At 43.4% G+C, this 13,104-nt stretch overlaps 1 protein-coding gene across 1 annotated transcript in view; it reads right to left on the bottom strand.

The window, feature by feature from the left end:
- Positions 1–10,868, bottom strand: part of PAK4 (p21 (RAC1) activated kinase 4) — a 202,103-nt gene extending 191,235 nt beyond the window's left edge. Inside the window, exon 1 of the mRNA XM_069206912.1 lies at positions 10,774–10,868. The gene's annotated coding sequence lies outside the window, so the exon portion shown is untranslated. The remainder of the gene's footprint in view (positions 1–10,773) is intronic.
- Positions 10,869–13,104: the final 2,236 nt, after the last annotated feature.

The following is a 13,104-nucleotide window of genomic DNA, read 5'->3' as shown; positions in this document are numbered from 1 at the left end:
TGGTTGAATAATGAATTTGTGAAAATTCGTAAAAACCCAAAATTCCACAAAACACAAAGCCTTTACCAACATTTTACGGCAATTCCTAACGCGTGCAGTACACCCGAGAATTTGCGGTTAAAATACAATTCTGGATGTGTGTTCACAATGCCAGAAAGCCTAAAAAATCATGTTGTATCTGTTAAGTCGAAAAGTCTACTGAATTTTCGAGCATTTCCAGGAATAATGGAATAGATGGGCGTGACTTTGAATTATAGATGACGCATGTCTAGCAACACATAAGCATCGTACTTTAAAAAAACAAAATGTTATCATTCCTTAAACATTTACAGTAAACTGCAGTGGTGAAACAAGTAGCAGTGTTATTTTACCAGAACACAAAAGTAAACTAAGACTTAGAAAAAAAAAATGTTTTTCTGAAAAATACTTTGAACTCACCAAATGCATCTGGATTCAAAACTTCAAAGAGATTTGCTTTAAATCCTTAACTAGGTTAACAGATTAAGTTATTAAATATTTAAATGACGGACATTTGTTCACACACTCACTGAGGAAGTGGCAAAACACAGAGCCCTCTGTGAACGTTGCAGCTAGCTTCAATGAACACAAGATCACAGCCAGCCAAGATGATATTTTTTTTCTAAGGCAACTGTCTAATTAAATTATGTGTCTTGGGACTCGTGCGACTGGAGGAATGACGAGCTTGTGAGAGTCTTGTGATCCTGGAGGTTCAACAATGCCCATACTTGATCACTGTCCCAACTCAAGAGTAATACTTTTTCTATGGCAGGTAGCCCAGAGACCTGCAGACGTCTTTGTTTACAAACAGCAAATTTCATGCCCATTCTTTGACATTTCTGCATAATGAGATTTTCAAAAGTCCTAAAAATACCTCATGAGCAGCCTTACAAACCTCGGTCTGGAACAGAACACTGTGGAGGTATCATCTTTCTACTTGATCTGTATCCTTTATTTACCCACGGATAATCAGAAGACGGCATGTATATACGTCATTGCTCAGGAAAATAATCTTGGATCCTAAGATTACACAACACCTAACAGAAGAAAATCCGGCATCGTGTCTCATGACGCAAGATTTATGATGAAATGCTCAAAAGATTACTGTGATTATATTCGATCTACAAAGAGACGAAGTAGGTCTTTCCTGAGGTTAAATGTTGCCTATGAGATTACTTCTGTGAAGCTCCCGAGACTACATGTTACCATTCAAGAAACTAATCCTATGTTACTTTAGATTACATAATCAAAATGCTGAATCATGTGGCTAATATTGTGTCCTGTACCAGCAGATGCTGAAGTTCAAGGCGCATAGCTGTTGATGAACTGTGTTCACTGGGAAAGCATGTATGGAGGAATTGTACGGTCGGCCTTTTGATCAGGCTTAAAAGTGAAGACATTCACTCTATCCGTGAACCACAATAAGAAACCCTTATATAGCAACCAGAGACCAGTCTCTCTGCCATTGAATGTTAAATGCTGGTGAGAGCTCAGTAATTTAAAGTACTGCACCAGGCACACTAGCAACATCCATCAAAAATTAGTGCCTCACACTTGTTAAGTAAAGCACCAAAAGCATTAATGTAAAAAAGATCCCAAGGGCCCAAAAGCCTGCCGTGCTAAGGACTTAACATCCTGCCCAGGCAGTCACCTTAAAAACCCACAATGAAAGGAATAATGGGGAAAAATGCGACAATATTACCTGTGTTGTTCCATACGTGTGCCTTCCTGTGCCCACTACTCATGATCATGAAGTGCCTAAAGGCAATTCTGTTTGAAGAGCAGTACTAAGTAAAAATACCGTTTAACTGACCCACAAGAGAAATCATAACAACTAATAACGAACATCGCTGTCATAAGAGAATAGCAGAACTCTTGAGAGTTACAGCAGTTCATCAAGTATTACAACATAAGAGCGACTGCAAATTCCTAAGTGGGCGGGAGTCCATAGTTAAATGCATGTACCACAAATAATGGAAAGTGTACATTGAACGAGATAATGAACGAGGAAACACTGACGCCGAGAGGAGGAGCCACGAACGCTCTACGCTAGGCCGTAGCTGCAGCCCTTTGCCCAGCTACAACTGCCGGGGCTTTAGGTAGCGCATGCCAGCAACTAGAAGCCATCCTGGGGGGGGGGGGGGGGGTTTGCTCATAGATTGCAGTTTGGCGGACTTCAGGACGGTGAGACTCAGGACCAAAGGATCACAGCATTGTTATCACAGGATTCCTGGGCTTCAGGCTGTCCCACGAGGCCTCCAGGCCACTCCAGCCCCCTGGATCTACAGCATCCGAGCGTCACTGGCTCTACAGCTACAGCCGCAGGTACCAGCGCAGCTAGCGAGCAGGGCAGCCATAGGTGGCTGCTGCTGAGTGCGTGCCCCGGTATCGTGTAGAAACAGCCCAGCCAGGTCTAGGTGCAGCGGCGAGACCAGTGTCCCTATAGGCCTTCTGGCTCCTTTGTAATCATGAAGTCCGGAGACAGCAGCAGCCAGTCACCTTCAACTTGGGGGGAACTTCAGCTTCCCGTCACTTTTTTTCATACTCCACTCCAAGGAGCAGGAGGACTAACCCACAGGCACTGGCACCCACGTGAGGGAGGGGAGGGGTGCGAAGCAGATTTTGGTGAGAGCTTGAGGACCCACACCTCTCTCCTCTTAATAGCACATGACAAGGTACAACATTTAATGAGGCGAGAGAAGGCGGCCCTCAATAAGACGCACGCTGCAAGGCCCCAACCCACGACACAGGCGGCATCATAGGGGTAATGGTCTCAAAGGAGTGTTCCCCAGGAGCAGTCACAAGGGAGAACCTAGAAGGTGAAGGAGGATCTAAAGGTATCACTGAGTACTTTACGCCAGTGGGGAAAATCACCAATCACAGGACACTCTCAGAATAATCAGTACCGAGATCATATCCTGGCTGGAGATCTTTCAGCTACAGTACAATCATCTTGGGTAACTCCTGGGCGGACTTTCCTCCAAGCAATACAGCACAAGAGTCAATGCTGGAAGTTCCAGCACCAATCACTCTTCCTCGCTTGGAAATCCAACACTACAAAACTGAGCATGCCTTTCACCCATAAAAGTGGGCCACAAAACTGAGCATGCCTTCCAGCCACAAAAGCGGGCAATCCTGCTAAACCCTACTATAGTGGTAAAGGACAGAAGCATAGTCCCAGACGACTTCCCAACAAAAGGGCATTGCACAGAAGAAAACCAAAAAAGTAGCTGGGAAAATCTGGCTTTCAAATTATCAACCCCAAAGAAGAACCAGCCCCACCACCTCTGGGAGGCCTCTCTTCCTCTAAATCCTCTTGTGTAAGTCTTCAACAAAGGCGAAGAGCTGCGCTCATGGGAAGGGGGGGGGGGGGCAATACACTCCCATAAAACGGAATATTAACCAGCCCACCACAAATATGCTGTATGCATCTGAAACAAGGCAAAATCATGGGTTTATTGACTCAGACGCCCTTCTCCTGACAGGATGGGGCACTTTAAACAAAACTCTCACAGCCATAACAAATGCCACAATTTTCGATACAGACTGGACATTCAAATTCAAATCTTGCAAACCTTAGCAACCACTACCATGGCAGTTGACAATAAGTTGGACAGATTAAATTTACTAATCAAAAAAGCCCAAGCACATGTGGAGGCCGACAAGAAGCCAACGATCCAGGCCCATCATTCCCACTACAGCCCAATCTTGGATAAACTACAAGAATTGCCATCAGTCATGTCGACAATAGTGGCAAACTTAAAACAGGAAACCGAACAGGGGAGAAATGGCAGGCCACGGCCAAGGGATAACAAAACCCTGTAACAACAAACAGACCACAAAAAGGAATGGCAAATGTTGCAACACAGGCAGAAGTAAGTTTAGAACGGACGTTAGGAGTAATAACGGAAAGCCCAAAAAAGTGCACAACCTAGAGGAAGGACTTTTTTTCCAGTCTGTCCAGGAAAAATAAGAAACGTCTAAGGAAAATGCACAACAAATCATTCACGGGTCAGGAAAACAAACTCCATTTTTTGCACAGAAACTGGAGCAATAACCCATTGAGAGGGAATTCCAAAAAAGAGCCAAGTAGCAAAGTGGAATCTATCTGCTCACAACCCGCGCAATTGACAGACACCAAAGTTCAGCCACTGAGGTCACAGAGTGGTAACAATCCTCAAAGGCAGCAGAAAGAGGAGGGAACTATCTTAGCAGGAAGTATGAAGCAAGGGGTTCTTGGTAATGCAGTGACAACTAGCAGGCCCCAAGAACAACCATCCATCTGCCCTAGGTCAAACACCCACCCACAGCTGGCACCTCCTGGAACAATCATACAGATCTCAACTCCTGTGTCCTGGGACGGTCCGGTGGGGGGGGCAGGATCTACTACCTCTCATGGGGCATACCCCATATTAACTAGTATGATGGAGCCCCACGAGACCGTGTCCAACACAATAAATACGAAATACGAGACCTCCACCCAAGGCACCCATCTTGGGGTCGCCCTTGAGGATACAAGGGAACAATCGAATGATCACACCGCCATGGGATTCTCATCCCGGGTCCTAAGACCACCGGGGTCTATCGCAAAGACCGCCGGCCGCCCGCCCGATCAGTGCAAATTCCCACGCATCAAGCACCCACAGTAGAGCAAAGGATAAGTACAGATGCCAAAATTACATCAGCTCTGCACTTCACAAAGGGCCATATGACAGCACCCTATTATCCGCTGCCCTCAAAGGGCAGGGGCACCCACACCTAATTTTTCATCCATCATTTAAATGTCATGGCCCCAGGGACATCGTAAATAGAGGCAACCTCATGAGAATCTGCAATGCTTACCCAGGGCTGGAACAATTAAACAGTAAAGTTCTTGGGTAGGTAGCCTTTCTAGCACCAAGTAAGGGCAAATCAAACAAGTGCAAGGAATTCTGTTTTAGCAGCACAGAAAAATTGCAGCTGCTATTGTGAAAGTCAGAAATATTCTAACTCTGGGGTATAGAGCTTAAAGAAGTAAACAAAGCAAAGTATCCAACATTCCTCATCCCCCAAGGAACCATGGGAAAATGTGACGAAACACGGACAGCAAACCCCTGTGCTGTCAGAGATCCATCCTACAGTACCCCAAGGGGGCATCCTCCACCTTCATCACTGGGCCAAGACAATTCATAACCTCCATTGCACAAGAACAACCAGGGACAAGACCTTGCCAGGAAGTGGACCTGCAAAAAGAGGAAGCCAGTTGGAACAAATTCCCACCTCGATACTGACGCACCCTTGTGCCCCAAGGATGGATCTGGATTCCAGCAATGCGAAAAAATAAACTCTAGAACGCTGCCCAAATGTGCACAGGGCAATATAAAAGTAACATCTTGGAACATAGCGAGGGCTACCAAAATTGCTCACGACCCAAACTTGGAATCCTTTTTGAGCAATGTTGATATAATCTATCTGCAAAAAACTTGGAGAGTGCCTGAAAATCCATTAGCAGGGTTCCAAGAATTGTTTAGCCCAGCTGAAAAATCAAAGTCCAAAGGGCCCCTCAAGGGAGGTCTATCTACCTATTTAACTACAAAAAAATCTTTAAAGGCAAGGAGCATTGACCAGATACCAGCCCACATGCTAGCAGTCATCATTGAAAACTGGCTATTGGAACATGCATCAACATCAATCATACTAAACATTTATATTAATCCTAATGTGACTCACAAACAGCATCTATTAGACACCAGGGAAAATGAAGTGCTATCTCTAAAAGCCACATACGGGAACGCCTCCTGGCTCATCACAGGCGACTTCAACCTAAACAGGGCCAAATATGGGAAAAGAAGCACCAGAGAAGGAGCCTTGGATCAGTGCATGGGCATCACGCAGCAAGTATCACGCTTCAGGGACATGGATAAATGCGATCATCTTTGGGCGAGGCATTAGAGGCATTTGGACTGAGGGCCCTGATCAGTCGATGGCCAACAGACTGCCCAATGAACCCTACACACAGATCAAAGAAATTGGCAGGCACCCTAGATTACACGTTTGTGTCTATGGCACTCTTCATGTTTATTCATGTTTTTAGCATAGAAATTGGAAGCGAAAGTGACCATCATCTGCAAATGTTATGGAAATCACGAACAACAAACTTTATATGGCACAGGTACATAATAGGGGGTTACTGGATCCAGGAAGCCATCTACATCGTATAAAATGGTCAAACTTGTGTATGGGGAAATATGAGGCATGGAAAATTAGATTATTATCCAATCTAGGGCCCTAGGTGGGAACAATCATCAATGGGAAGCAACGTTAACATCACCAAGGAACCAGCTAGCTCCCATACAACGGCACAGGGTTGGTCCTCCACGAAACAAACATCAATGGTTCACACAATCCCTAAAGCAACAAAGGCAACAGCTCAACAAAGCAGCAAGAGCCCTAAAGAAACAACATATGGACAGCAGCCAACTTGGTGCCTTCCATGAACTAAGACCGACATACAAAAAGGCAGCCTGGGAAGCAAAGCAGGCACACATAGACCAGGAATGGGTCAAAGTCGTTGAGGCGTGCAAACAAAAGAACAGCCACCCCCTGTGGTCCATTGTCAATCAACTGGAGCGTGGGCCTGAGGGAACCCTAAGCAACACTGTGCCAGAGGTGAAGTGGATCGATTACATCTTTAAAAAAAATACAGCTGTCAGGAAGCAGCAGAATGCAATCCTAGCCCAAACTACAAGCCAATCCCCTATCCTTTAAAATACAAAAAGATTTAAGGACACCTCAGACACTGCTGAACTGAAGGGGCCCTCGGTCCAAACGGCCTCCCGGCAGGGGTCTTAAAACACAATCCAGAATTTTGGTCCAACCAACTTAGCAATACGTTCAGTGCCTGCGTCACAGAGAACAAAATCCCCGATTCCTGGAAAGGGGCAATTCTCCATCCAATTTACAAGAAAGGCCTCTATGGGAACCCAGGTAGGTATCGTTTGAACGCTCTGCTTGACACTGATGCAAAAATATTTGTGGACTGCCTGTTAGCGAGATTGAAAGACTGGCAATCAAACTGAATCTAATTATTTTGAACCAAACAGGCTTACTTCCCTCATCGAGCACCTCTGACAACATGATAGCACTTGCAATCTTGGTGGAAAAATATACAAATAAGAAAATGGCTTTGCACACCTGCTTTGCGGATCTATTTAAAACCTTTGACTATGTGGAATGGCACAGACTGGGGAAGAAGTTAGTAGATCTCAATATTCCACCAAACCTGCTAAGAGGAATACAGCTTTTATATTCTGACAACTGGGCTAGGGTAAAAGTTGGCAGCAATGGAAGAGTGTCGGCTAAAATCCTGATAGAAAGAGGTGTTAAGCAAGACTGCACACTAGCCCCGATGCTAATTAATTTATATCTGGCAGATCTGTGCGTCCAATTGAACTCTTCCAGTTCCCATCCCCGCAAATTGGGCCACCAATTCCTAATACTACTACTTTACACAGATGATATTGTCCTGTTGAATCTTTCAGGCATAGGGCTCCATAAATTGCTAAGTACCCTAGATCAGTATTGCAATAGCAACATGCTGCTGTTAAACCTGGAGAAAACCAAAGTAATCATCTTCGGCAAGCGTATAATCAAGAAAAAGCAGTGGCTCTGAGGAAACCAGCTAGTGGGCAGAAGCGGTAGCTACAAATACCTGGGGGTCTGGTTGCAGGAGCGGTGGTCTCACCACTTGCACCTAAACACCTTGAAAGCCAGAGTGGCATCGCAACTCACTACACTTCCAAATCTATGTACGAATCTGCAAATTCCAACCTGGAGCCCGTTCCCACTGTGATCAAGGAAAAGTTCTTGTCCTCCCTGGTATATGATCTGGAAATTTATCCTTGCAAGTTTAATGATTTCTTGAATGTTGCCCAGATTAAAGTTTTCCGCCTGCCAGACAGTTCTTCACCTGCACAAGTCGGTTTGGAATTCAGGCTTCAAGACCAAGCCTTGGCACAGAACGGAGCTATCCTCAAATATGCCTCTCTACTAAGACAGGCACCTCCAAACACACTAAAAGCCCTTAACTGGGAGGAACCAGGCCTAAACATGATGGATGACTCAAATTCATGGCCTGACAAAATTGTCTTGGCAATCATGCAACTAGAGGCAGAAGAGCTGTGGCAAAAGACCTTACTGCATCAATCATTTAAGCAACTAATAAATAAGCAGATCAAGTGGCTACCATGGAGCAAGGACAAAGACAAGTTCAAGCTACTGTCCCATTCATGGATGACTATCAACACGTGCAAGGCTCCAACAGCACAGCCATAGCTGACAGAAATACTAAAAAAATCTTTAAAAACAAAAGGGTGCTGCATGCCAGGTTCGGTCTACTCCCCTCATTGGATGCAGTTCCAAAAATGGCTCAAGCCCTCAAACAACGGGAAATGCAGGCTATGCGCACACCATCAAGAAGACTTTGTACACCTTCTATGCATATGCCCTGCACTGTTACCGTGGCGGAAACTGTACCTCAAAAACATGTTTATCCCCAATGGCATTAGATCGTGCCGGCAAGCTATCCTATTTAGTCTCAAAAGGCTGACATCACAGCACATGGCATGCGAAGCAAAATTCATATTGAAAATGGAACACCTTTTAAAGCATACACAAAATAACTGTGAAAGAGGATGGAGCTATTCAGCTCAGGACTAAGCAACCTTTTTAGTGCTATTTTTACACTCCGCCTAGTTGCAGAACTTTAAGGACAGTATGGGGTTGGAGGGAGCAGTTCTTGCTATTACCACCATGATGAAACACACCTTATTTAAGTGGGTTTCCAATAACGTATCTTGGTATCAATGCTTCAATTCTATGAGAATTAGAAATCCCTGAAGGTCATTTTTGTGTTTTCTATTTTAGTTGATAACACTTTTATGTACATTGCTGACTGCAATGATTTTTATTCATTACGCAATAAAGGTATATTTAATTTCAAAAAGAAAAATGAGGGAACCATTAGGGCATAAACAAGATGCTTAAAGGTGTAATTGTTTTTTTCCAATGTCCAAGAATTGCAATTAATAATACCATCCACTCAAATAACCAAGACATATTTGTTACGTAACCATTCGAAAACATTTGAAGAAAGATACACTTGCTGAATTGTAAGTAGATCAGAATATCCAAGGACACAAACCTTTGTCACAATTGTTCATTCTGTATAGACATTCTATTTTTATTAGTTCAATTTTGATATTTTATATTTCTGTGATTTTAGAGTGCCCCATGGATATAGGGCTATATTGGAAATATGGAATGTTTGACAAAAAATGGTTTTACTAGCCGTCAAGTCCCCTATACCCCCAACACAAAAGCACCAGAAAACATACTGTAACCACAACAATATCCGAAATGCCAATGACGTGTATAAGGCCTACAGTTGTGTTTTGTGCTGGCTAGCAACAATTTAACACTGCTTCCATTAACATACTAGGTACAACGCCATTTTTATAACATTTTGGTCTGCTTTGATAAAACTGATTGGAGTCATTTTATGAATCATATAGATTGAATATGTCTGGTTTTCAAAGTGGGTGTATAAGAAAAATTTTCTGTTTCTTAAAAATCCTTATAATTAATATCTATCGTTATTCATTGTGCTGGCTGAACTTAAAGTCTTTCACACAAACTGTCACACCACTCCTAAAAACTTAGGTCATCACCTACGCCAGCTTTTAATGGAGTCACCCAGTCTGCCACTGCAAACCCAGTACCACCAATCTGGGCCACTAGAACGAACATGCAACATCACATTTGGGATAGCTACTTTCTCACTACAAGCCGCAGCATTATAAACACTAGCTTAACATGTGAAAATACATTTTTGATCAGAATGATAATTCTGAAATAGAGGCATAACACCGATTGCCTTAAGGGTGATTATCTGTTCCTTGTCTTTGGAAGTCAGCTGCCAATAAAGTAATCATATATATCTTCAGATCAACTGCAATCTTGCCGTCACTTTACATGACAGCCATTCCACTATCACGACATAACTTCGCAGCCATGAGAAGACTACTCTAATTCCTGAGATTAGGCATCATAAAAGAGGACAGGTCATCTTTTCAGAGATTTGTAATGTATTGACGGAGGAAGGCGACCCTCCAGTTATCTCAGAAACATAGGGCTCCACCTGTATAGGTGAGAGCCGCTGATCGATCGCCAGATCAGTAACTGGTCGCACAGGGTTCCAGCTGGTGGCCCAACAGGAGACGACCCGAACAAAAGGAATGATTTGCATTCTTTTCTACGATTAGTTGTGCCAAACTTCTGGAAAATGCATTACTAACCCCCAGACTTTCAGAATCACACACTCGTACAAACTAGCTGTTGTGCCACCGTGATTGCGGTTTATAGTGCTTATTTCTGAGGGCAAGATTCGCCTATCGGGCATTGACTGAAATAATATTTTCCACAAGCCTGCGTTGCACATCCTGGCCCGAGTACAAACTAAGATTAGTTGCGGGTATAAATTTAATGCTGTATACAAGTAAACTGTTGGTGCTGCGACTGTACGATAAGAAAAGTAGCATATGCTCCGAGAACGTAACCCATTCAGAAACGTCGCCTCAATTTAGCATGACGTTAAACGTTGGCTAAAAAGCAATGAATCAGTCTCACATAGAGACATATTATGAAAATTACACATAGAATGGATTATGTTCCAAAAACGTACTTAGCATCTAAGGTAACCACCTATCCGCTACTTACAATGACCCTCCGTGAATCCAACCCAAGCTCCGTGGTCCGTTGTTGATCTTTTAACGGATGTCATTTGTCCGTGCTTTCAACACTTCCGGGTCGTATACAACCAATCCCACAAGTGAACATATTCAGGGAAATCATCTGGGAGTCGGCGGTACTGCTAAAGTGTCAGGTGACCAAGGATTGGAGTAGTGACTGCACCTCGACCAATGGGCAGCACAGAATTCCGAAGAGCTGACAGGCTGTGAAGTGCACGTGCTGTTGACTGAGCTGTTCTCCTGGCAATCGGGTGGTGTCACCCAGTTTGATGCGGGCTTGGCTGTACTCCAGCATAAGGTGAGCGAGTCACAGCCCGGACAATGATGTCCGTAGGCGATGCTAGCGGCTGCTGTCAGCGGTCTGGATGGATGGAGGATACCAGAGTATATGATCTCAGCATGGAGCAGGGCTGACTCAGGATGTTGAAGTGAGCGGTTGTTGAACCCTCTAGTTATCCCATGGTCGGTCCACGGCTTAAGGTTGTGGCGCCTCGAAGTTAATTTTAGTGAAGGTTCGCAGTGCGCCACAATATAAGACTTGGGGGAGGAGAGTAAACTCCGAAGGCTGTGTATGTGTTTACATGTTCTTCTAAAGTGTTAAAGTCTGATTTGTACGCACATGCAATCAGATGTAAACATGGGGCGAGGATGTGGCGTTATGGCCAGAGCTAATGACTTTTGGATCGATTCTGGGCGTCGACCAAACATCCTATGATTCTGTAAAAATCACTCAATCTCATCGTGCCTGAAAATAAATAAAAAAGCGAACATTGTAAGCAAATATTACTGTTTTGCAATGAAAGGTAATTGGGCAAGTTACTGTGACTGCCAAGGTGAAGTGTCTGTTAGAAGGAGGTGAGCGAGTTTAACACATAACAGGGAGAGCGGAGCCAGAACCGAACGTCCTGGCTAGTAAATTGGATCCCCTTCACCAGCCCGTCCTGGAAATGTTTGCTATTGTTGGAGCAGATATGCTAATAAGAGAATATTCAAATGATTTGCGTATACATACTGATGAGAAATAATGACAAACAAAACTAATAATTGAAAATAACGTGCAATGAGTAAAATGTGCCCAAGGGGAGTGGTCACCACCAATGTTAACACGTACTAAAATAATGTGAAATATAAAAATGTTGTATTAATATGCCATAATTGATGATATAATCTATGTTTTATGATGCTTGGTATCCTTAACTTAGCCGAACTAGAGGCCCGCTAGGTGCTGGGCCTTGCTTGCTTAAACGTGGAGACTCGATGAGCTGCCGAGGACTGGAACTGGAGAAAAGGAACTTGAACTGTACAGAGTTCATATGAGCTCTACTAGAATTTTCTGCAATGTACTAGCAGACAGGAGACGATCAGAACAAATTGATGCAATCATGTGTAGAGTAGGCTAAATGTACTTTCCCAGGACTTGAACAATGGAAGCACTGACTAAAAGACTGTGGGCAACAATTTTGTTACCTGAAGAGCAGGATGATGTTCTCATTGACAGAAGGACCAATCATATTAATGGAACTTGATGCTTGAATCGATGCAAAAAAGTGGTAAACAAAAACTATAGGTTAGAATCATAACCCCTGATGAGGTTGACGAATTAGCAATTTGTGGGACTGACTGAGAGACCCTAATAAAAATTCATGACACAAGAAGGGAATTCAGAGCGGAGAGGCGAAAGTTGATGACGTCGGAAGACGCTGTCCGAAGTGCTGATAATTGGGCTTACTCTCTGTGAGCCTGATACTTGCTGATGACTGATGACCTGGAGACGAAGACTGACTTGTTGCTGATCTATCTTGGATAGGTAGCTATAAAATATTGACTGACTAATGTGTACTTTTTCTTCTAGGTACCAACTGCACTGTTTTCAAAATGTTTTTCTCTCTTAGATAGATTTTTCCAAATTAACGATTTTTTACTAAATTGTTTTCGCATGAAGACCCACATGCTGATGCTAATTTGACATAGGTAGGCTGACAACGGCGACTTAATGGTGACGGTAGACTGACTGACTTGCGTTGCTGAATTATTCAGTGTTAAAGGATTTGCTGAATTATGATGATGATCGTTTTTTTTGCTTATCAATAACACTTGAAATTGTTGCTCATGATGCTAATAAAGTTTGATTAACAATAAAAGTCGGAATAAAGGTTTTGATTAGAATTGTAACTAATAGGGAATAAAAACGATTAACCTTTTTGAGAGTTATGGTATTTTTCTTGTTAGGTAAAGTTTCTTAATGGTGATTACTCGTCGATTATGATGTTTATTGATGCTCCATTGGTTACCGCTTAAC

The sequence above is a fragment of the Pleurodeles waltl genome, chromosome 9 (assembly GCF_031143425.1).
Source record: "Pleurodeles waltl isolate 20211129_DDA chromosome 9, aPleWal1.hap1.20221129, whole genome shotgun sequence".
NCBI lineage: Eukaryota > Metazoa > Chordata > Amphibia > Caudata > Salamandridae > Pleurodeles > Pleurodeles waltl.
The sequence above is the reverse complement of the archived record's forward strand: the minus strand, read 5'-3'. Positions and strand labels throughout refer to the sequence as shown.